General features: G+C 37.3%; 1 protein-coding gene across 3 annotated transcripts in view; it reads left to right on the forward strand.

Moving 5' to 3' along the window:
* Positions 1 to 27,164, forward strand: part of LOC110830662 (lachesin) — a 555,442-nt gene that overhangs the window by 517,918 nt on the left and 10,360 nt on the right. The window contains exon 16 of one of the 3 annotated variants that reach the window (XM_087340973.1): positions 16,868 to 17,118. The exons of the other annotated variants lie outside the window; for them this stretch is intronic. The gene's annotated coding sequence lies outside the window, so the exon portion shown is untranslated. Of the gene's footprint in view, positions 1 to 16,867; positions 17,119 to 27,164 lie in introns of those variants that run through there. 3 annotated transcript variants of the gene reach the window in all.

Here is a 27,164-nt window from a genome sequence, read left to right on the forward strand (position 1 = left end):
GAGGTTTGTTTGGCAGAATTCAGAGAGAGATGTGCAGTTTGACTAAACATGACTGCAATGGCTAATATATTAGCCGGGAGCCAGTAACAATTAGCCGTACAAGCGCACACCCGCGCATCTGTCAATATTTAAATGGCTTCGCTTTGGCGTGGACCTGTGGAACATCCACCCGTCACAGTTCCCACATCGGAGAAGTAAATCGATCGCGTGTGAGGAGGAAAATAAGATGTCGTATCGTTTCCTGGATCATTAGCTCTCCGTCCGACGGACAATTCTGAATGGTTCGTATAATCATCCGCAGAGAGAGTGTGTGTACAGGAAATGCGGGCTTTTAAAACTTTACTTCTAACTGTGTTCTAGCCCGTGATTTTCTTCATTCGGCCAAGGGAAACTGCCGAGTGAGGAAGTTCTGATTAAAATATTCTTATAGTTTAATTGAACGTTGGACGCCCGTCGTGTACGAGGATGAAGAGCGAACATTTTTGTAGGAAATGGTTGCTTATTAATAAAGTCTTATCGGTCCATCGTCCATAGTTGCTTATTAGTAATGAAGGAGCTTATAAGGGAACTATACGACGTACTAAGGTTACATAATTAGGGAATGACGAAGAATACCTACATGTAACAAAAGTAAGAATATATAAGTGGAACTGGGGAAGGGAAGGGTATTTTTCTAGTTATACGAACGAATTCTGTGTACCTGATAAGCGTCATTAGACATAGTTATATAAGACTGTGGTCCGCAAGAAATGGTGTCTAACACAGTCTTCTGTATAGTGAACCCAACGCAAATGAATCGGTGAACAAAAGAAAGATACTGTATAGATTGCTGATGACATATATTTCCTGTAAATGAAATTAATAATCACAAAGGAGGAATAAAGGAAACTTGTGAGGTTAATTTTAAAGTATCTTTCATATTTTACGCATTCCTACTGTCCGGATGTCTGCAAAATTTATTTTATTGGTGGCGATCTGTAAATCTGAGACAGACAAGACAGTGGCACTTGACATCGCCAATATGTTAACAAACAATAATGATAAAATGGGTAGCGCATGTACAAAGATTATGAAAATAAAAGACATTTGTCAGAAAATCTTATAAGTAGAACGCTGGCCTTGTAATCCTGGGGTCTCGGGTTCGATTCCCGGCGGTGCCCGAATTTATAACTTGTGTTGGGCAAGGCCGTGGTCTAGGCAACACGGAGTTTTCCTCCGGGGGCTTCCCCGGTTTCTCCGTGGCATCCCAACAATTACTCCATTCACACACAGAAGAAGGCAATGGCAAACCACTTCTGGATCATCTGCCAAGAACGTATATGAACAGGTCCCAGTCCGAGAAGAGGATGGAAGGATCCTGTTCATATGGACCAGTCGTCAGACAGAACACTAAATAAATAATAATTGTTGAAAAGTGTCTTAAATATAAGATTTTAAAACGTAAATTCGGTTCAATGGGAATATAATAAATTATAGTACCCGATATTTTTAATTTCGTTTGTGAACCTAAGTGTTCCATAAGTTATGCATTTATTTTATTTGTGGTGTATTTGTCAATAGCTCATATTATAGAGGCTTTAGTAATAAGATGATTATTGAATGAATAGATAAGGATGGGGAAGGAAGCGGTGTTTGCCTAACTTGAGAGCCTTCCCCTACTTTTTTCATGGAGGGACGGGAAAACCTCAAGATAGCCGTTCTTCGGCCCGAGGTTCGAACGCGGTACCTCCCGAGTAACGAGTACGTTATTCATCAGGTACGAACAGCTGAAGAAAGACTGAATGCGCGGAATGTGGTGCATTCTAATTGTTTAACAGAGAACGGTAAATCATTAAAATTAAACGGTGCGATAAAGCAGGGTTTATATTCCTCTGCAGAGTTCGTCATTTTCTTCTTCAGTAAAGTTCGTTTGACCTCTACTTTTATGGCTGAAATCGGACGTTTCGTTACACATTCTGTGGTATCCAATGTACTTTGGCCCACCTCTTCCTACGCGAGTACTGAGATTTGGCTATCGTTGTTGCAAAAATAAGGTCAATATGAAACCCCTCTCTTGATTCTAGCACTGAAGGAGCTTCACCTTATAAACCGCTAGTGGACGGAGAATAGGACAACGTTAGTACTGTAATCGCTTCTTTCATGAAACAAATAAAAATGCTAATACGTAAAGAGAAATGAGCAATTCATTCGTATAAATATTTTGTAAACAATTTGCTGAAACGTTTTATGACAAAAGCGTATAAATTTTCCCACGTTTTCCGAAATAAATAATAAATTAGTATTTACTGTTGGGTACTTTATGTCAAATTTATCTTCGCCATCGTATGTTGGAGTAAATGCAGATCACCACTGCTCAAATTTCTGTTTATTAAATATGTGTTGCAGGATGAACATAGATGTATCTTATTCTTGCTTTGTTTGTCGCAATCTGTAGCATACTAAGCTAAATGGAACATTGAATAAGAAAAGAACTTTATTTCAACAAAAAAGAACAATTTTAAAAATTTCAAAATATATTGAAAACACTAAATTAAAAGAGAATGTCGCTGCATATACCATTGGAAATTCCCACAAATCCTTCCTTCGAGGCAGATTTCCTTTTGCAGGTAGCTTCAGTAAAATTTAATTACGAACCTGCTGAGAAAGTATATGAGCTTTTACTACTCAAATATTTTCTTATGAGAATGCTGCCGTGTAGCTGCACGGGTATGCTTTAATGTGTTGTAATTTTCATGGTTTTACAGTATTGTAACATAATCCCGGAACGAATTAACGATCCATGGTGTTCTGTAATTTCTCCAAACGAAACATCAAATTAAAACCACCTCCTACATAGTTTCCACGTGTTCGGTGGCAGCATTCACCCCAACTTTCTACATCTTTTTTCTGATTCATAAGGCTAGGTAACGATTTTGTTGAATTTAAGAAATTATAAAACTTCCACGCAATGAAAATATGTTGTTGTTGGTGGTGTTTTTTGTTTGTTTGTTTGTTGTTGTTTTTTTTTTGTTTTTTTACGTCGGGTCACTTTACCTTTATAAAATGAAAGCAGGAACTACATTGTCTGTACTTTTCTCCTTACTTCTATGCACACGAATGGTAATTTATAATGACTGTTTGTTGTCGTTTAACATCTTATTTTATATATAAGTATACTAGTAAGTAGTAAACCAATTATCTCCGTGCTCCGACGCTGGTAGGCAGGTAAGATTGGCAGACATTGGGCACAGGTTCATCCAACTTAATGTTAGCAATAACCAGCGCGGTCAATCACCCCTGTGCCCTCCAAATCATGACCAGAACTCCTTAAGGTGGATACTGCCTACTATAAAGCTGCCATGTGTTAGACAAGACACACTCACGCCCTATAAATGCTATTAGCCGTAAACCCAAGTAGCTGTCTACCAATGGCTTGTTCCATGCTGCGTGGTAAGTCTACAAAAAAAAAAAGAATCTATAAACTGTAAAGGTAAGATCATCTTAAGGAAAAAGCAATTTCCACAAGCCGTGTGTCAGGAATTTACACTAGAGTTTTCACGTACAGTTTATGAGACGTTTGTTACTATCTTGGTTTACCATCCTTAATCGGTAACTGTTAATAATATTGACGACTTGTGTAATAAATACGTCTGTTTAGTAAAATGGTCTACAGGAGGATTTTCTGCTGTAGACCTTATTTTTATGTCATCTTAAAGAGATATCGTATAATTGAAGTGATGTTAGAGAATTAGTTGCTGTATTGATAACTACCTGAAGTGTCTCACAACACCATTTAACATCCGACTTTCGGTGTTGTGGCTATAAGCACTGGAGTCATAATTCGAACCAACCTGTTCTAAATTTCATTCAAAAATACTTAGGCCATAATCCAGAGACGGAACTTTCATGTTAACCGTGTTAGTCCGGCTAACATTTTGAAAAACTGAAACTAAAGTTTTCTGTCTGACTTTTGTGATTTAGTGGTACTCCACACACTGGAACACAGCAGAACAGATCGGATAAAACACATTAACCAGCTACGTTTAGCTAAGCTATCGCCGGGATCGTAAGCCTCGACTAGCTGGCTAACAACGCCTGGTTGGCTGGAGATGGTTAACGATGCATTTTATCTGACCCGTTCTTCTGTGGCTCCAGTGTACATAGTACCACTGAACCAGAAAAATACGACAGAAGACTTTTTTAAGAAAAATCGTTTTTCTGAGTGTTAGCCGGGCTAACACGGTTAACATGAACACTCCGCCCCTGAGTTATATGAAGAATCATCTGCAAGTGGTATGTGTTCGGTCAGATCGTTTTATAAAACGAAACCCGTAATGTGTCTGTACGGATTATAACTAGTTTTGTAGTGAAAATGTGGGTTTATCTTTACAAATATAATTCTTGTATTTTACATTCTATGAACCCAATAAGTCGTAATGTTAACAAAAATTATCCGCATAAATGTTCAAAATTAGGCCTACTCAGTAGACGCTTTCGCTAATTTATAGATAAATGGTAAGTAAATAGACCACCTGCGTAACGTTCACTTGCGTGTTGCTCGCAGACTGGTTCGTTCTCAAAATAAAGACAAATAATTTTCCCGAAGATTATTAATATACATACATTTATAGCGGTTATACGATGTGTTTTCTTGGCGGTAAAGGCCCGTTTTTAAATAGCTTTGGTCTTTTTGCGTTTAGACTTTGTGTTGGGAGTCTACATTAAAATTAGTTAGGTGATGGTAATTTTATATGAAGGTCATATCGTACTCTGTCCTTCATATAAAAAAATTGCACCTCAATAAAGCTGGGTCCGTAATAATATTTATCTCATAAAGACTAGCGACTTTCATGTACTTTTCAAAATTGTAAATATTTAATTAAATAACAAAAACAGAATTTTTATTTAAATGTAGTGTCATTTTAGTATTGTTACTAGCTTACGAACAATTAGTTGCCTTGCTTAGTAGATGAATATTCAGCCCAGTGAGGTATATAAAGTCAGAAGGCACTGTTTCTGCGTTAGAATTTTATGTGTATACGTTGTTATGTTCGTGACGTCGTGTTATTTCTGAGATATTAAAATATATGTAGTGTACGTGAAATCACAAGATACAATGTATGCAATTCATGAACACCATAAAGGACTGAAACAAACATCAGATGCACATGTTGTCTGCAGTCGGCAATATTAATCAATATGTTCGTAGCTACAGGTACGCTGATGGGACGGTTTCCAGCCTTTATTTAGCAGCTCTATCCTCGACCTTAGTTCAAGCAATAATAAAGTAACGTTAACAAAGGTTTCATATCTAAATTTGTCTGTGCTACTAGAAGCTTATCACGATCATTTAGGAAGTGTTTAATACACATCCCTTGTAAACACTCCAGTATGGAACTACAAAACTCTGTGAATATCTTGAAGATGCTAATATAACAATTAATTTCACTTGTATTTTCGAGAAGTTGCTATGAACTGAGCTCCAAGTACAGCGATATGGACAGATACCTTTTAAACAGATAATAATAATAATAATAATTCAATTCATCTGATTTATTAAACGATGATGATGTGCGCTTGACGGTAGCCAAACAAGGCTAATTATATCCAAGCACTAAAGAAGAACATCAAAGTAAGGTATTTAAGAAAGAAAATAATTTCGTAAAGGTACAATGAAAAAGGATAAACAAAGAAACGTAAATAATGTTATAATATCCTTAATATGCTTACATGATCCGAATGAAATGACAAATTCTGAACAATCAGAATTAAATATTTTGTGAGTTCATTCGTGGAAAGAACCATTTGATAGTAAGTACCTCATTATATTCAGAAACAAGATCTCTTTTGATATGAATGAAGCTGCAACTAAGATATTGATGAAAATGCTCATCGAATAACTTTCATTTTATCCTGATTGCCAATTAAATCCCTCTTCAGCATGAATCTCATTACACGCCAAAGTCTTGAACACGCAGTTCTGGCTTCTCTTTAATGAATTGCCTTCACCGAAACATTTCCTTCTTAGCTTACGCGACTTTCCGTATTTTATAACGAAAAAAAGGGACTTGTGTTATCAAATACGTTCTCTCGTAATCATTTTTCACGTAATTCTCTGATCTTCATGAAACCATGTGTGATCATCACACATGTAGACGCCAGTCCACCTTTGTGCTTTTCCTAGCATAATAATATCAACATATTGGCCTTGCGAATTTCTGCGGTGTAAGTGTTACTAGCATCATAGGATATTTTCTGAAATATGCTTGTGGCAACAAATATTATAAAATGTGTAACATACATCAAGGTATTGAATGAACCTTTGGATCTATACGTGTGAAATGTTCTATAGATCATAAGTATATTTGATCGTTGTCTATGAAGCATTTCGTTATTGATGTCACATGGAGAAAATTGAATATAGATACAATCAGTGTTAATTATACACACGCATGGACTACTAAATGTCATGCCAATAATTAATTTATAGTTTTTATATCCTGAATAATGAATAGTTTGAAGAAAAGCTGACTGTAATTCGTCCAATAAATTCTTGTGTTTCAATTCATCTGAAATCTGTAGAGCAGTATAAACGCCCTAACCTTAGGAATGGCACATTAAATTCCAACATGCCGGACGTGCGACCTTATGGTTTGGGAGCGTCAGCTGCGCTAATTTACGGTCCTGAAATTGTGTAGAAACAGATAACTAAATATGGTCAGGGAATTCCCCAGCTCTTACGAAACCCAATACCGCGTTCACCTTATCCCGCCACTAACCCGTATCGTGAACCAGATGAATCCACTCTTTCCCACTCTGTACCATTAAGATACATTTCATATTATCCTGCGAATAAAGGGTTCAGGTTTACTTCAGTTCCAGTTTTTGAAATATGAAATGAGTTTGGGTTTTACTAAGCTGTAGCAGTACATGTACCACATTTGTTCCATTGTTATGTGACCTGCTTTAGCTATAATATTAAGTGTATTTAAAAACACTTAACAGTTAGTTTGGATTGCGAACCATGTACACTTACGGTCCAAAAATTATCAATGTTTTAAAATGGATAAATACTTTAATGAAAATTTCTAAACAAAACTTTATTATAGGATAATTTTCCGGATGATAAATGTTGTCTTGTTATTATAAGGAAAATTTGTACCTAAAATGTAGGACTTAACATTGTATGGGGGCTTAATAAGGTGTCTTCAAGCAGCGACTTAATGGCCCCTAAGAGAGAATCGCTGATCTCTTTACATACTCACCCCATTACTACGCCGTATAATACCTTCCAGCTTGCCAGTAGCAAACGGTGTTTTAATTTTTTTTTTACCTGAAGTGATAAAAAATATAATTTTAAAAAAGGTGCATTGATGCGAAAATAATGCTACCATAACAACATCCCTGGCGCTTATATTTTTTTCGGACGAATGAAGAACAAGCAGAGCTTAAAATTAACCAGCTATTTTAAAGTCGAACTTTGCAAATGGGTATCTACGATCTTTGCATCAACCATTGCCGTTCAAATGGCCCCACCTGGAATGTAAATCCAGCTGTAATGTTCATGCTTGTATTTGAAAGGACCGGTTTCAGTCTCGTCGGATGGATTGCCAGCTATTGTGGTTGTCATGGTTTTACACAGTTTCTCGTCTTGAAGTGAGATTTGAGATTCTCACTGCGTCGAGAGTGTAGATAGAAGTCGTGTGTCTTGTTGTGCCATGACGTCTGTCCTTCGTTCGCCGACGTTTCAGAGGTACTTGCTGCCTCTGTCACCAAGGCTATGAGAAATCGTCCTGATAATGGAGGCAGCAAACACCACTGAAACGCCGGCATTCTTCTACCTTACTACTTGGCGCACAATCTCAGAAGACAATATTCCGACTCACCCAGAAATTTGTTATACTGGTAATTTTCTAAGTTATGTTTGAAACAAGCTAGTTTCATATTTGAACCGGGTTATCCTAAACCCCTTTTTCGACCCCACGTAGACAGGGTCGTTGAGAATCCTAAGAATCAATCAAATTTCAGTCTCTGGAGACGAATTATGGTATAATATTTTAAAACAAATCACAACTGTCCGCATCCTTCCTAACTCGACATTCACAGATACAACTATGTTATTCTGAGTTTTATAAACCATTCAGTCGGAAAAGCATCGTTAAGTGAACCGAATATTCATCCCAATAAAACGTATGTCACTGTGAAGAAACGGCTGGTTATACGTGCGTGCAGCACATTAAATTGAAATGCTGAATGTTTAATCATCCACGAAGGACAACGTTGTGTTACATCGTTATTTGACAGCGCCGCTTTTAAATGAACGGGGCCGAATATCCCGCTGGACACAAATGAATGTTTGATTAGTGTTGCAGGCTGTACCATTCAACCGTTGGCTAATCCTACAGTATAAAATCATCACAGTATGTCGTATGCCTGAACATATGTAGGCCTACACAAACTTCCATGTCCTTCAAACGTAACTCCGTTGCAGCTTTGCGTCTAGCATGTCAGTCTCTCTTAATACAGTACGAACTTAATCCTGCTCAGGCCTCGTGCCTTTCTCGTTGTTTGAATTGTTACACAGGAAAATACTGGATTGTTTAGTCTGTCGTTTGTTGTATTTGTAGACGGGCTTACAAAATAAAATCCTTATTTGTAGGACAATGGTTATCACTTGTCTAGCTGAATGTATCCCATATAATATTAATGAAGGGCTGTGATAAAGTGAGTCATGTCAGCGAACTTTTATATTTGAGGTCCTCACGGTGATTAAGATGCCGATGTCTTTCTGGGTTGTGACGTCGCGTGAGCTCCATCGTCAGGGTTGACTCTTATGGGTACGTAGGACCTAATACGGTTTGCATTAAAATTTGATTTGAATTATCGCCTATAATATTTCCAGATGTCCTTGACTTTTCCATGAAATTGGCTAAGGGATTGCTGAAGAAAGTATTCCTATAATTTACAAGTTACTAATTCCCTCATGTATTTAAACCTAGCCTTCTTTTTTCTCATGGCTGGACCATTGAATGTCTGCACAGTGACTGCAGTCTGTCACAACCTTAAGACTATAATCCACCATAATATTCTTAAATAAACTCCCAGCGAATGTAGTTGTATTGCATTTAGTATTATAATAATGGCTGTCGTTCCTGTAAAAGCTTTTGGTTTGTCTTATTATGAGAGTGTCACATTTATTTCTCCTTCGACAATGTGGATGAATCTGTAACACAAAGAATGCGTTTGTGTGCGTATGTGTGTCTGTTTTCATATGCGGTTTTATGGCATTACGTTCACTAGTTAGGTCATAGTCATCTATGTAAATGTGCCTTTATGTTTCATTCAGTACGCATGCACACAATCATTTGATACATCTGTAGGAAAATTGGTGCTTTGATCCATGACGACAAGATATTTTTCACAAAGCCTGAATGCGAAATGTTATATTGCTTATGGGACTCTGTCTTAAAAATAATCTGTTCAAAGCTATATTATGTTCCACGCATGAAACGGTGCGAGAATAAATTCGAAATTAATTTAGTTAAATACTGACAAAAAAAGTTAGCAACATTTAAATACATGCTTGTTTATGAAATACTGCATCATAAAACGTTTGTATATTTTGGTGAGTGTTTTTTTAATCTCATTATCTGATTGGATGCACTGTGCACATGTTCATGCGATATCCATTCAGGTTTCATGTTCTCTCCAAGTTATTGTTTTTGGTATCTTAAGTAATTATGTAGAATTATCTTCTAAACGATCTTACATTTTTATTGGCCTTTGATATGTATGCTAATAAAGGCAAAGGAAACAGTTCCTGTGTCAAATCTCGATGCCCATAAATCGTTCAAAAGCATTAAATGAAAGTTACAATGTTACCTCTAGGCCATGCCATAGCTCAGGTGGTTAGTCGCCGTTTTTTCACCGCGGAGCGGTGTCCTGGGTTTGCACCTACTTTGGTGCATGTAGTACTTGTGACAGTTGTCTCATGCAATCTGCAGCATACATTCATGGTTGCACGCGAATTTCAGGATACGACAAGCATAATTTTTTTATGAGTATGAAAGGTAACATACTAAATTTAGAGGCCCAATTAATTATTATTTACGTGACCATAAAATATCAGACGATCAACATCATTTTAGCTGTCGTCATTTTAATGAGCCTGCATCACTTTGAGACAGAATTAGGTCACACGAGACAAATTTCGTATTGGTTTTCAGTAGCGCGTACTTCATCTGGATAAAGTGCTTGAAAATGAAAGGCGATTAGCAATAAATACCACATAATCTGCTGTACCGATGTGTAACACTGTCAGTTGACAGTTTGTTAAGTATGCTTATATGAGGTTGCACATTATCCATTATCAGAAATATGTTTCATGTACACACCCGACATTTTGAGAATTGGCTCTACCTATGTCTTGTATTAAAAATGTCCCGGATTCAATCTATACGAAGTGTAACCATTAATCTTTAAATATGATATAATAATAATAAATAACAATATAATGGCAAGCTGTCACTTTAAGACTAATAAATCTAACAAATGAAACGTCGCGTATATCAAATCATTGACACAAACCTTTAGAATGTCGTGTTAATATTAAATTTTGAAACTTTGGAGCCGAAGATCTCTAAACAATATTTAAGAATTTATTTCTCACTAAAACAACGCGTCTCCATCACAAACACCAACTTCTTATTGCTGTTTAAGGAAATGTCACTATTTATTAGGCGCAGAATTATACATGTACGTGTAGTTATAGTTTAAGAAGACAACGCTTTTGACTGTATAAATAAGACCGTTGAGATACGCTACTAATTTTCCAGCTATTGATTCGCCACCTAACTGACAGCGGAGACAGGTGATTGGTTGAGGCTAGTTACACTGAAAAAGTGTGTCACCCAGTTGGGTGGATGAAGGTCCCCCCTCCCTAGATCCTCGTACTATGGTAGTGGTATGTTCTGTGTGACATGTCAACAACGTTGTCTGATCCTGCGTGCGTTGACGTGAATTTATACCAAGCGCCCTTCTATCCCTTTGTATGCTGCTGGGGTAGATCCCACCCTCTCGCCCCCTGCCTGCCTATCCCATCTCCACTAGCAGATGCGGGAGGATTTACTCTTCAAATGGAATGTTCTCCCTGATGTGTTTCGCAATTAGCACCCTGGCTCCTAAATATTGGTCTGAACAATAAATATAATAATGTAAATTTCATGCCTTAATTCAAATTGGAAGGAATTTATAAAACAGGGCCTTGTAAAGGCGCCAACGTAACTATAAATATAAAACATTCGCCTATTAACTTAGTATTTATAGGTAAGTTTCTTGTCTATTAAAATACAATATTCTTCTTTATAGAGAGTGTTCCATATCATCTACAATCGCCTCATTAAGTACGCAATAGCTCTGACCAAGCATCACATTAACATACCCTCGGTCCGAAGTAGGGGCTTCGTCTCCGTCCAGGCACTTGATTGGTATCGACGTAAAGGTGGTTTATATGCAGAACTTCAGTATGAGATTGTAACGTCATCAACATCAATGTAGGCTTCAGTATATAGTGCGCTGGATATCTAATATTTGTTTTGCATGTTGCATAGGCGCTTTTCGTGTTGAGTCAACAGCACCTGATGCTGGTTATGACTGCATACGTTCGAAACATTTATCCCACACGTCGTTATCATCAAACAATGTAGCTTGTGTCCATTGTTTAAATATCTTCGTTGCATTTCACAGACATTTGTACATGAATGTTTGTATTAATAAAACTAACTCTGAAGTATTGAAATCGAAAAAATTTAAGCTACAGTTTACCTTTAAATAATAAGCTGCTATAGTAAACATCATAATTTAAGTATTTAGAAAATATTTTAAATCCAGACGGAGAATATGATATTGAAGGAAAATAAAAATCAGAAATGTACATATGTAAGTGGAATACTTGTCGGCAGCTTCGGAAGAATATGTAGTATATAATAATGTATATAGACGAGGGCACGACAGGAATTTCTAGGTGCGTTTGAAGCTGAAAGTTTCAAAAAGTACCTTTTGACTATAAGTCTGGATGTAACAGCTCGGCGACAGCTGAATATATTTTCATGAGACAATGGGCGTGTTCTACCGAATTATATTTTCAGTCATACATCCAGTCCCCCTACGTCTTCATGACATGATGCTTGACCAAGTGCAAAGCACGTTTATCTTAGATGTAATTGTTACAACACTGTATATAAAAGAATCAAGCGAAGGGCATTTTTTTCCGATTTTAACGTGTACCATACAGAACATGAAATCGTACACTTGCCCTCAGTGGCCCAAATGTCTGTCTTACAATTCAGAATAGTGAGTGTCGGTTAATATTGAGAGAATTCTTGACGGCAGTGGTTTCGCAGCGCTGACGACTTGTCTCTTGGCTACAACAGCAGCACTGGTAATTTCATGTTCTGAAAAGATTGAAACCAGTGAAACAGGGCGACACGTCAGGCAAGAGCTTTGAAGGGTATGATGTCGGTAGCCGGCTGAGCTGTTTCCAGGAAATATGCCGAGTTGCTGTCTAGCTGATACTAGGAAAGTAATGCTGAGACTACTATCGCTGGGTGCTTTTCCTCATCGACTGCTCATGTCTGTCTGTCCGTCTTGATTCAACTTTATTTTTGGAATCAATTGTTGGTAAATCCTTTAACTACCGTTGTTGTACCTCAATGGAACTTGGGATAACATTATAACAAAATGATGTATATTTCAAAATTCTTTCATATGAATGAATAACATAATTTCTGTATGTCCAGTACCTTCTTGCACAGAGTACTAAGCCCACAACTCATTACACTTACATTAACACAAAACGTTAACTGCACTTCAAGTAGCACTATAATCAATTTATGTCGAACAACTAAACGCCTGCATTAATTTATATCATTTTCCCGAGTCCACGTTATGCTGTATGGGGATTGCTTTTTAATTACGAAAAACTCTTTTTAATTAGAGGTCTAAAAAATTATGAGTGAGGAAGCTAAACCCAGAAGAAGGACAGAATGTTTGAGAAGAGAGAAAGGGCGTGAAAGGCAAGACAGAACAAGGATAATCGAAAAAAGATCGATGCTGTAGCTGGAATCGAAAAGATGTGGGTTGTGCCGAAATCATGGAGGTTTCTGAGTACTGGACATTGGTCCAATATTGAGACGAGAACTGCGGACATTTTCTCCTTCTTTGTATCTCTACTAGAGTTATTTTGGATGTGCCCGAGGGCCCGTGCTACAAGCGGTTTAGCCTTGAGTGTTTTCGGTCCTAAAAAGGTGGTTTGTAAATCCTGAGTAACTAAATTTCATATGGAGAGTACAGAAGTGATGTTCCTTGCGGCTTATGCACAATTGATGGTGTTCAAACTTCAGGGAACTAGGGGAACTAGTTATTATGGAAATGCGGAGTGAAGTGCTTTGTGGTTCTGAAAGTTACGAAGCGATACAAGTAGGCCTGCAGTGTGAAGCTTTCATTATAATTCTATCTTCCTATTCACAAAAGTGTCTCTTACGGTTCGTATACCTTAAGAAGAACAGAATTTAACGTTTTGAGACGAAGAGGATGATTCATCATCACAGTGATTAAGGCAGTAATATCCTCTAAAATGTCAGTCAGAATCTACTAGACGAAGTCCCGGAAAACAGCCAACGTCAGTGTAAAATTCTTGGAAGAGTTTGTCGTATTTCTACTCGTCCTGTACTCAGCAGCTACGGAGGAGAAACAAGGGCAAACACGGAGCGCCGTGAAGGTGCGGCAAATTCTCCGACCGTCGCGTTAAGCGTGTAATCGAAACACGGTGTTGCAGGCGATGGTCCCTGTCCTGAGTTAAATGAATCCGCATGAGCATTATGTACTTTTTTAGCATCGCCCTCCGATCTACGCAAATATCTTACAAGTGGCCTCTTCTCTTACTGCGTACTAATTTAAGTTCCGTATATATTTTTCATCTTTCCAATGTTTTAAATATAACAAACCCTATGAACTCTTTTTTACAGATCACGTTAAATAATCATTGCTATAGATCTAGATGTTGAAATATACATTTTAAGATATTCCATTTTAATATATTAAATCGAGGACATTGTGCCAGAAGGATAAATCAACATATTTGCATAATCGAAGACTTTGGCCTAACGGCAAAATGTTTTCATGCCGGAATGGTGAAATCCTGATTCTGCTGTACACAGAGATACGGGCATTTACATTTGGGGCTTATTAATACTAATAATACATGTTTGTCAAAGCAAACGCCTAAGAATTTAGTCTCCTGTTAATGTTATTTGTGTATTGCAGTGCCCTCAAAACATTCACTAAGATATGTGTACTATAAAAAAATTCAGCAACGTTTATAGAATGGTTGAAATACTCAACACAGAAGTTTCTAGATGATAAATTTCATGATCTTAAGTACGTCAGTGCATAGTTTTTGCTCCAGGAAACAATCACTGTAACTCTCGTATCTGTGAAGCGTCAAAGGGCAATCAATAGCGTTAGCAACCGATGTGGCACCGGCCCCCCTGTTTCGGCCCCTGGGGATATGGCCCGACCCATGCACTCTGATGCTTATAGTGCCTCTCGTTGCGCAGGCGCAATACGCAGATTATACGCCTTATCCTTCTCACTTAGCAAAACACACATTGTGAGATTTGAGGTTCTCACTACAGTGAAGATGACGATGTAGGTCTTGTGGTTTGTGACGCCGTGTAGACTTGTAGGTATATACCAGAAATTCGAAGGAGAATACAGTCTCCATTTTAAGAGGTGAAGTGATTGTGCTAGCAACGGGGGGATTTATGTAAAGACAGAGGAAGGGCAGGCCAGTGGGTTGGGTTAATCAGACTCAAAATTTCATAACCCATCACTGTTACTTTTAATATAAGTACGTAAATTTCTCGCAATATTGCCAGATGAATTTGAATATCACTGCAGTTAGACACTGTCTACATCCATCTCCTTTCACCTCCCAACCATTCCCTAAAATTCATATAAATAGGATAAATTATTATTGTGTTAGCAGTTCACTTTAGTTGTAGGGTCTCTTGTAATCACGGCACATTTCCGAAGAATAGTGTGGATTTGTTGTATTTGAATTTTTAGACTTTTAGAGGAACTTTTTGATCACTCTGTATAAGTTATGGCGTAATACAAGCAATTAAATTATCGGTACTAAATGGAATTATGCTTCAAATTGGTAAAATGTGAAGCGACTCGAACGCCATCTGATGACACGATTTATAATCACAGTGGTGTGTTAATTCCCTCTCATTTGGACATGTACACATACTGCCATGCCTGTAGTATTAGCTTCATATGCCAATTACTTAAAAGGCTTGGCTTTGACACTTAAACCCCACTCTGAACATACTCCCTTAATACCTTTTTAATCTACGCGAATTCCTTTTGAAAATTAAATGGGGATTTCGAGTAACACGAAACGGACTGTGGATGGAGTTAAATTTCTTTTCGCTTGATAATAATAATTCCTGTTTTGACCACGCTGTATTAGCGTTTTATGGAACTAACTGCAAGGTATTTGGAAAGGCATTCCATCGCTTCTTAAACGTTTCACGCGCATTTTTCTCATATATAAGCTTTAATTTAATTTAAGCATGGAGAGAAAGACGGGGGTGCAGTAAATTGAGATATTTGAGATAATTTAAAATGACCGGAGAACGGAATTCGAAATTGTAACATAACGTGCATACTAGTACATTTCTGATAAGAAATTTGTTCGGATAAATATCGCGATTTACGTTACTAAGCAATTAATCTTTTGTGTTGTAGTGCCGTGTAATCCGGTAGAAGTTTACCAACAATTCAGAGATTATGGAAGCTGCAAGTACCACTAAGACGTCAGTAAACTTCTATCAGACTACACGACGTTAGAACACAGAAGACAGCATCTTCAAACTGATACAACAATACGGACATTCTCCGAAGTCGAGTGCAGACCTATAGTCGAAACAGATGTGTGAAAAGTTTATTTAATACAAACAAGAAATTCAGAAGAATATTTTCGACATTCCTCAAGATGATAAATATTAGACATGCCACTATAATTAGGCCACATAACTTTTATGATCTTAGAAACTAATATATGTCTGTAATATAGCACATATTCTAATCACTGTTACTTTTTAAATTTGTAATTCATATGAATTATTCATGCGTGTTTGTACTTATGTTTATGATGTATGAACATGCCAAGCTGTAATGATTCATTAGTTGTCCTATCACGCTATTATTTAAGCACACTCTATATCACGCACCTTCGCCATGTTATCGTTTTACATTGAGCCTTTAAGAGCAGTGATAACGGCATTGATCGGCTGTTTTATGACGCATACGTATTGTGTTTCTTTTGGTTTCGGAACTGAATATTTAATATGAAATCTTTTGAACTTTTCCCAAAGCCCCAGTTGTTTTAGACTCGCTACGTTTCGGAAATTGGTTCTAAAAAAATGCTTCTCTTTTGGGCCCTAGATGTAAGTAGACTCCAATGCAAGACCTAGATGTACTCACGCATCAAACAGAAGAAGGATGTTTGCACCTAATGAAAGAAATAGAGACAGTTTCCGATGTGTGAAACGCTGATTTTATGTTATTACTGATGCTATTAGAGAAACTATTAAAGTATTATAATTTTATCAGAAATGTTATTTTCTGTTAATTACACGGCAGGAATAATTTTTCTTCAGTTACGGTGACAGTAAATGACAAACATTCTACAAATATCAAATTTGCACTTGCTAATTTATAAATTATGAATATATATATATATAAATATTCTTCTATACTCATAACGTTGTACCCGTATACATAAGTAATTACTCATCAAATGTCATTGCTTATATTCTAGGTTGTAAGGCCATATGCCTCCTGAAGATGGAGGCAGTGATGCCCCAAAAACGTTGGTATATACGTACAAATCAACAAGACGTTACAACCGAGAACATGTTCACCACCGTAAGAACTTAAAATCTTGTGTTGTTCACTAATTAGTTAAAAACGACCTACACTTTAGTTCAGTGCTAGGCCTATACATCAAATAAAAAGTATTCTTTGTTTTCCTCTGCGGTTTCGATAATGAGTGAGCCGCCACTGCTCAGATATGTGTGCGTTTCATTTATTCCCTTACTCGCCATGGTTCAGTAATAAGAAGTATATGGATCGGTTGGTTTGAAAATGTGGGTGGATCTAACGTCGGGGTGGGAATCCCTGTGTCCGTCTCGGTGAGGCAAAGCGTTCTAATGAAAACGTATTCACCCGAGTCACGTCTGGGCAGATTAACGTCACGTGACAGGAAATCATGTGCCAGATGCTGCTGATGTTGCAAGTGTCTCCTATTCCCTTCCTTCGTCTCTCTGCTTCCAGTCTTCTTTGCCCCTTTCATGTCCATGTGTTTTACTTATTTCTAAATTTCGCTTTCATTTCAACTTCCTTTTTCTTCACTTTCCACATTACAACGTTATGACGAAGTTAGGAACATGCTTAAGTACCCTTAAAGCTAGTCTGCGTTATTATCCTGAGGTTTAATCCGAAGGCTTCCTGTCGTTTCCTTCAGTCCCTGACATCAAGTAGAAGGAAATTTAATAATGCCAGGGCAGTACCCTGAAACAGGATACAACCATTTCCTCCACAATCCTCTCACCGAATTCGATCGTTGTAAATTATAACTCAACGCTAAATACCAGGTGAAGCTGATACAGAGTCATTAAATCACCAAAAATATTTCATTATTTCCATCCTTACGTTTAGGATGTTAAGGTGTAAGGCGAAGTGTATGAAAGTTACTGGTGGGTGAATAGCAAAACACCTCTTTCTTTAAATTGTAAGTGACATTCTGTCTTTTTAGTTTCAGTTCGTGTCTGTTGAAATCGGTAATATCAATGTACGTTTAATCTTAACTAAAACGTTATCACTATTAAATGTTAAACATGGCGAGTGGTAAATTTAAACTACTACATTATGAATATGGAACATTTTTAAATAATTGTAACAACAAAGTAATGCAACGTATGCTAATAGTTTGTCTCTGTGGATATTTAAATTTCGTTTGCCTAGACTATTCGCTTGTCTACTGTAGTATCAAACAAGGGCAAGTGTATTACAACAATCCCATAATGCAACCAATCATTTGTACCCATAGAAGTAATTTCTATCAGTGAGTCATCCACGTCATTTCAAGTTTTTGCGTGTACTTAACATCAAGCTGATTCCGTGTCGATATCCTGTAAGCTTGACAGAGTTTCTCAGACTTTTTCTACTTTGCTGTGTATTCTATCATTTTATATACTATTCAGTAATAATCCAAAACTGATATAGCAATGTTAGATATCTGCCAAATTATATGTAAAGCAATGAGAAAATTTTAAAGTGTAAAATTTATAATCTCGTCAGAGAACGGTGTTTAATTTGGCAGAGTTATTTCTTTGAAAACTCTGATATCCTAGAACTTCCTTAGGACTCAGATGCAGAAAAGAAGAGGTCTTGTCATTTCGTTATCAGAAATTAAACTCAGAGGGGTGGGGTGGGGTGGAAGAAAGTAAATATGACAGTGAATACAAACAGGAAATTGACTGCAAGCGAAAACAATTGGACGTGTTAACACATCTGGGAAAAGCTGCGAAGATTTCAACTTCTTTCCCATATTTTCTTTCTTTCATTCTTTCCTCTCTTGTGTATATATCACAACTGCTCTCACACGCTTCTACACAAGCCACCATGTCACGAATGCAAGTGCAATAAGGGAAGGAGAAACTCAACCATAAAACAACTGACACTCTGACAGCACTTGGAGAATTGTGGGTATGAGACAAAGAGAAATGCAGGGATGTGTTGTGTATCTCTGGCTATTTAAAGGCTAATGTACGACATTGTATGTTGTAGGGAAGTATATAATCGAGTATGAACAAACAGGATGATCATTGTATAAGTAGTGAGTATTTAGAATTTTCTTTGGAACTGTTTTGTATGTCAATAGTAGTTCAGCTCGGTTGTGGAAAGGGGCAAAACATAGTTCCCATTACATCCAGTTTCAGTGAAGTCTCAGTATTTATTATTTTGATATCATTGCCGATCAATGGTTATTAATGTTATTGATGGGAGTTCCTTCATTCATTTGGTTGGTGAAGTGGGTACAGCTGATTTCGTAAGCATCGACAAAAGATTGTCGACTTTCCACTTCGAATAAGGTGAGTAAACATTTTTCCTGCTTGCTAGTTTTACTCGGAACTCGGAAGCTCTCAAGGTGAACAAAGACAGAATCTGAAACCAGTGCAGATTAAAGGGGCTTCTTATTATTCAGTTTGAAAACAACGCGCACTCGTTAAGAACGTCACATTATAAGGGTGTGGTCTGGATTCATTTGGCATAAGTCAAGGCACAGTGGCGGGTTGTTATGAACACGGTAATGACCATTCAGAAGGCGGGGGGAGGGGAATTTCTTAATGAGTTAAGCTGCTAGAAGAGTTTTGAGGATTCTCTTCCATATTTTTAGTTGAATACTACGGAATGTTTTAATTCATCGTCCATAGGTAATTTGTATCTTAATAAACCGGACGTCATGTGTAGCACACCTTCATATTCTGGAAGTCTTAGGTTAAAATCTCGGCCCAAAGGCCGGCTATCTTGACTGAGGGTTTTAGTTGTTTTCTTTAGACCTTTCATGGAAATATGGGGAGAGTGCCTTAAAAACTGGGTCTTGAAAATAGCTATGAGAAAGGTTCAACAATTTTTGATACATTTTAGCGTATATTATTTTAAATCACTTAGCCTTGAAGAATACATTGTGTATCATAAAACCACAGTGTGCTTAGGAGCTAACATAATTTTAAACAAATGTCATTCTAAACACGTGTTAGCTTTACCGCTGTAAAGTGGAAGACAGGCTTACACGTTTTATGCAAACGTTTGCACACGTGAATACGCGTTTGTTTTATGAGAAATTGCTTACCCTTGCCCCCTCTTCCCTCCATTTGCTAATTGCTGTTGTATATCCTGCACGTGTACTTCCCCAGAATTTTTGTGAAAATAAACATTCTGATATATTTTTATGTTCAGAGTAACATGCAACAAGCCTACAACAGGGAAATACAACACTCCTAATTTCTTTCACTGTGCCTTTTTTTTAACGGGAGAACATTTATATTTAAAATGCGACCCCGTTCATGTTTTATTACTTCCAGTTGCCGCTAACCGCTGGTTTAATTGGATGAAAACTAAAACTGAGATAAGTCACAGCTGGGAATAAAGCGAGAAATCGAACAACAAATACCAATTCATTTTCTGGTATAATTTTATAAATGGGTGTTACTGATCCATGGGAAAGTCGGATCATTTTATGTGAGTCCCAACTTCCATATTTTTAGTTGTGTTGCAAGGACTGGACGCCAGTAGCTTCATGGGGCTACTCTTCTCCACTGGCTAAGATCTTTCGTACACAAGATCAGAGTTCAGGAGTTGCTTATGTCAGGTCTACTTCAACCAATTAGTTAATATAATTTTCAGCTAAAATGTTACTCTTATTTTTATTAATATGTGTAATTTTAGGCCTTTTAATAAAAATAATATTATTATTATTATTATTATAAATTCAGGGTGTCCATAAATTATCGGGCTATTATATTCAATAAAGATGCTGCTTTGTAAGGTAAAATTAAATTTCTTGCAAATTGTAAGTGTTTATATATTATGAATATCAAAACTATGGATAGAGTACCAAATAGCTCATTGTGAACTACTGAATCAGAAGCGATCTCTTTAATGGCTGCTGTTATTTTATGCGACAGGGCAGGCTGTTATGTTTTGAAAAGCATAAAGGAATGAAGGAAGGAAGAAGGTCTTAAGAGGAAGGGGGATGAAACGGCTTGGAACGACATGTACACCTTTTGTGCAGGATGAGGAAAACGATACACGACTGGAATTATGACTGGAAATAAAAATAATCGAAGCGAAAGAAATAAAACAGAAATATATGTGCCAATGTACGTTGCCATTGCGATGTATCTAAAAGACTGTTATGAAGTTCCAAATTTAAAAAGGTACTAAGTGACATGGCTGTCTTTATTTAGAAATACTAAGAATCGTAATGTTCAAACACTTTCCTAACACGTAAAACACTTAGATGTATCATTGTTATTTTTCGGGTTTTTTTTTATTATTTTACCATGTGTCAGTACGTGCCGTGTTGGCAATTTGTAATAGACTATACTTCTGTTATTTTCGATAAAAGAGAACTGTATGTCCTTTTACGCGAAACCTCGAATTGTTCCATATATTTCTCTGGTCTCGCTCGTTCCATCCTCCCCCTACCTATAAGTTTTAACATGGAAGTTGAACGAGAAAGATTTGTACAGCCGCTTGTATATCTGCTGTAGAATCTCATACTCTGTTATTGTCGGTTAATATATAGATCCATATAGATCGAGCCAACCTTCTGTAATGCTCAGTGTGGATAAGCAGGGAGTTGTGTAAAGTGGCACCGATACTTCTCAAAAGAAATGTTTTATCTCTCTAAAGCACAGTATTTACTATTCTTGCCATCAGCTTTAACATTCGGTAATTCCGTTGCAAGCATAATGCATTTATGGGTTTCGTATTATTGTTACAATAAACTACGATTATTTCCCTGAACAACATTAAACATGCCTTTTGTATTTGGTGAGATAGGAACTGAATTTTGCTAAGATGAGCATCATGCTTCAAGGGTTATAGGAGTGTGAAACACTCCTTCTCTGACGGGAGAAATGTGAACTGAGTGCTGAAGAGTACATTTATACTTGAGAGACATGAAACACGGAGAATGGAGAATGTTACTTAGCGAGCAGCTTCATAATTTGACTCTCGACCTGACAGTGTCACACTCATTAAATATAAAAAGCAATGTGCTTGGAGAAGCAAGAAATACATGCATTAGAGGTGTCTGAAATTATCATAGGAAGAAGCCATTTGCGGTGCTTGGGTATCAATTGTTTTGTCTGTGTATTAGTTTATTTAACGACACTTTCTTAACTGCGTTAGTTGTGTAAAACCAAATGACGGGATGACTTATAAGGTCGTATAGGGAAGGTAGCCTGTGGAATAAATTTGTGTCCCATTTTAAGTTAATACCGTAGCATTTTACTGGAGGAAGTAAAGAAAATCATGGAATAACCTAAACATAGTGGCTTGTGACGTTACGTAAATGGAAGGATAATATTAGAACACAAATCAGAGAATTAGGTTGTGTACTAGGTACAAAAAGATATGAACTGTCTCATTTTGGGGTTGATGGTAATATTGGTGCTTGATCGATTTAGTAATTATCATCTACTCATAAAGGCACTATAATGTTTAATTACTTAGAACAGAGTGTGAAAATCCCTACACAGTTATATATCAAGGTATTAATGTTTTAAAATGGGTTTGGAGTATTTCCAGTGCAAGTCAATGATTATCCACTGTTTGACTCGATTAGTTAAGTGAGGCCTGATTTCAGATCAGTGTAGTTAAGAACATGGTATTAGAGGTGGTGACACCAGTCGCGATAAAAAGAATTTTACAAGTGCTGTTACAGGCATTTTTATCCACCGAATGTCGCGGCTAACTGTTCAGCACAGTGGTCTGTATTCCTGCTAACAGGCTAGCTATCCTGACCGACGTTATCTGTGGTTTGCTTCAGTCACTTGGCCCAATTCCGGGGTGTTATTTTAAGCACGTCGTGACCACTACGTTCCGCACCTTCCAAGATTCGAACTGGATTCCTCTCGAATACAAAACTCACATTTAAGTTGAGAACGTATTTATTACATTGAAATTCACGGTAAAGTTGTTAACATACCTGCCCTGTATTCGGGACTTCCCGGATACCGGCTATAAAATCTCGTACGTTTCATAGTTTTTCTTAGTCCCTCCAAGCAAATTCCAGATTATATATGTGTAAACTCTCATTGAATGCCAGTTCCCTTGTTTAAATTTATCTCATTTAGTTGTTAAATTAACGGACAGGTAGTTTCATTATAGTGTGTTATAAGTACGCTGATGTTCTGTGCAGATAGTTTATCTCTGTTTTATAATCGATTGTACGGATTGTTCGAAACATGTTGGGACTTCCGGGCTTGTATATTTATGTGTTTATTTGGGTTTAGAACGAGAAACATTTTACAGGACGTGTCCGTGGTGGATTGTAAAAAAAAAATACGTGGCATTTTGAATTGACAGGGAAAGAAGACATTTTCTGTTCCCACGTAATCGAAGTGTTAATGGAAAACCACAAAAACCTACGTTTGAATTACTTTTGTATTTGTCCTGTTGGCTGAATTTGAGCGAATGAACAAATAAATAAATAAATACTACCTCGCATACAGGCAAATGGACACGTATGAGAGATGAAATAGTTGGTTGGTTGGTTTAATTTTATTATTTCTGTGAACATTATAAGTATTAATAATTTGTATCATCCTAATTCATTAATGACGTTAACGATATCATAAATGGAATATGTTGCTGAATATATGTACTTGACATGCTGTTTACTATAATCTGTACGTACAGATCATAGACCAATATTTTAATCAACGGCATATTAATTAATAGTACTTTGTGTGTGTTCATTTCTGTGGCTGTTTGTTATATTAAGCTTAAAATAGAAGCACAGACCCACGTCATCGACCCCAATATCATCATCATTATCATTATCACCACAACGGATAAAGCTCTTAATCCTTTCTTTTTGCGAGGGTTAATAGGGTTTCATGTTTTCCTCGGACGTCCGTGGTTATCTTCTGATGTTTGGTTTATGTTGATATAGCATATTTATGGTCCGATTTTCAAGTGTCTGTCCCAAAGATCTGGTCACTTACGCTTATACTTTTCATAGCTATAATCATAATATATCAAATCTAAAACTTCTTGACGATGGTGAAGAGTCAATTGAATAAAAATTTACTTGGATATTATCCATCGTCTAGTAATAAAACGTAAAAAACGTAAAACGACGTTTCGGAGATGAGGCTCTATCTCCGTCTTCAGGTTCCTACTCAGTTGGGCCCACTAGATAGAGCTAATCCCTATCTCCGGAGGTCCGGAGATAGGGATTAGCTCTAGTGGGCCCAACTGAGTAGGAACCTGAAGACGGAGATAGAGCCTCATCTCCGAAACGTCGTTTTACGTTTTTTACGTTTTATTACTAGACGATGGATAATATCCAAGTAAATTTTTATAATCATAATGTTTTTTTCCATTTCTTCAGTGATATCTCTATTATATCATTCAGTATCCTGAGACCACTATAAGGAAACGGATTTCTATCGTATTCTTCACTTCGTTAATTGTTTTTAGGGTTTTCAAATAAATATAGTCTTATATCGATAGTAAACAATCTGCTGATTAGAACTTCATATAGCAAAATAGATACTTGTAACTGTATAGGATATAGCCGCATCGAAGGTTGTGAATTGTACAACGTTTCGACAAACATTTGCAGTTTCCATCTTCAGGGTTAATGTGTGGTGGTTGGGCGTGTTTGGAAGTCATATGTAGGGCAGGCAGTTGATGATGAGTAGGGTATAAATTCGACGTGGCTCAATCCCGAAAGCCATAGTTACACATTGATCTACATCCGTGAAATCCTAAGGACGAGTATTAATAATTACTGGCTAATAACTGATTAATTACCCATACCATAAGCACAATAATACTAGAACCTGCAACAGAAAGTTGCTCATTTAGTTAACGTATAAATTAAAATCAATTTAAAATAAACGCACTTGTTTGCAAATGAATAATAAGTAATTTTCCCTGGAACCCACCGTTTCAAGAGGAGTGTGGTGTAGCCTGTGTGTGTGTGTACGGAGGCGAACCAGGGACTGGCGTTAACACACGTCAGTGCGCGCGTCACGTCCTGTAGATGGAATTATCACCCCACCCCCCCCCCTTACAGTTACGAATAAACTGAAGTGTGAGATCAGGAAGCCCCTCTGACATTTATACATGGTTTATGTGATTATTTCCATTGCGTGTTCTTAAGATAAAAGAGAATAATTATCCGTGTTGATTCGCTACTTCTCTTACAGTTGTGTTTGGTTTGTAGACTAATTGTCAGGCTGCATGAAGTAAATGGAAACTCTCTGAACAGACGCATTAAAATTCGCTGACATCGGTAACTAACTCCGTGAAGTGAAATGTTTCCTGATAAGTTAATAGTTGCTCAACTGGTCAAATCGTGACTTACGTTGGAACCCAAAAGTTTATTAAAGTGTTCGCAAGAGGCCGCCAGTGGGTTCTTTCTGCCAGATGAATCTAGTCCACAGGGACAAATATGTATGCAACCTGTACCTGCGTTTTTGTAGGTATAGGTCCTGTATTGAGCTAATGCCCTCCACGCAAAGTCGTACCACATGTCTGAAGGGATTCACAGTTTCAGAAGTTAATTCCGAATTGGAACACGCCATAAGAACTAACCCATAAACCTGAAGAACAACTGAAATTAGAGTTTTATTAGGAATTACTTGTTGTATTCACGAGGTCCCAGGCACAGATCTTTGTCTCCCTGCTGTATAATTTCGTGTATCGTCCGACATATCTCATGTCATTGTGCAGGTTATGTTCCCGAGGCTTCTTATATTTCTTTCCACTTTATTTCTGTTTTTCTGTTTGGTTTGTTTTCGTTTGCTTCGTGCTTCTGTTTCCACTGCGTTCAGTAAGTTATCTTCCCAGGATGACGCAGGAAATAAGTTCACTCCTTGTAGCTCTAAATTGCAGTTAACAGAAATAGCAAGAGACTATGATAATTAATTTACCAGGATATACCGTACATAGGACTGTAATTGATTTAGATTTGAGTACTTCTCCGAGCCCTCGTGCACTCTGGTGATATAAACCGGTACTGGTGCCTTCTAGACGTATTCAGTTCTTAAATACGTTGTTATAAGTAGTGGGTCTTCACCTTTAGTTGCTTAAACAAGCAGACTTTTAATTAAATTACACCCTAACTTATTGGTGGTAGACTGAGATATGCTAGTTTGTCTTCCTGCAAGTGCGGCTTAGCTAATAACGTCTACGGCTTGCGACGTACAGGTACCAAGTTTAACCCGCTGCCCAGTGTACGACTCTAAACTTTTGCGAATTCATAAATGTGTCAATGTTCTGATAATTTAAAGGAAAGTCAATTTCTTGAGTCCTCCAAACGTTTATTTATTAAGTCTCAATAAATATCCAGTTACTTATTGCATCCGATTATTACCATGTTCAAAAAAATCCCGTATGTAGTTATTTCGAATTATATAAAATTTGCGATATTAATGCTAAGATCAATGTATCATTTCGTGTTCGTTGGCAAACTCATACACGTTCTCGGCGATCTTTTAGCGCTTTGGATCACCATGAAACATGTCCCTGTGGTGGATGTGTAAAGAAGATGATTATCTTCATCTTAATATCATGTTGAAGTGTATTCTGTTGATAACAATGTAGTAGGGAATTTAACGGCGAAGTAAACAAAGGGGAACTGCAATGAAAGGGGCTTAAATGTTGGGCCGTTCGTTTGAAACAGTTCTTTCCGAACATGTGCCTCGAGTAGAAAAGTATATAAGCCTTTAGAATGTACGTCCACTGCACACACACTGATCATGTAGCCGAATGAATTTGGCTGTCTTTTTGGGATATTGTACTGTATAGTCTGGTAGATGTTTACCGACGTTTCAGAGGTGTTTGATATCTCTATCATTAGGGATTCTCTGATACGTTGGTAAACATCTGCCAGACTACACTGCACTTCCCAGAAGACAGTAAATTCAATTCGCCGCCGTGAGAACCTGAAAACTCACCATGTGGTCAATAGTTGAATGTGCAGTCTTCTAAGTCAGAACTAAGTGCGATCTCCGCAGAATTAGATTTTAGCGCATTCAGTCCGTACTCTGAACACAGCGTGCCTTGATAGCAGATGGCGGAGGACAGGAATTGAAGCAGGGGACAGAGAGAGACGCTAAGCCTTTACTGGTCGGGGAAGGAGCATTGCATTCGTTACCGTTCATTAATACCCGAATAACGGGCCATATACGGATGTTAATATAGTGTAGCAAAGGGCTTTAATAGAGGTATAAAACTAATGTAGTGTGGCTCATAATTTGGCGTAAATGAACACAAAAGGACTCATAAAACCTGTTAAATGTGCATAT

Source organism: Zootermopsis nevadensis, unplaced genomic scaffold (genome assembly GCF_977971745.1).
Source record: "Zootermopsis nevadensis isolate Lab colony 2312 unplaced genomic scaffold, Znev_1.0 Znev_ptg000061l, whole genome shotgun sequence".
Lineage (NCBI taxonomy): Eukaryota > Metazoa > Arthropoda > Insecta > Blattodea > Termopsidae > Zootermopsis > Zootermopsis nevadensis.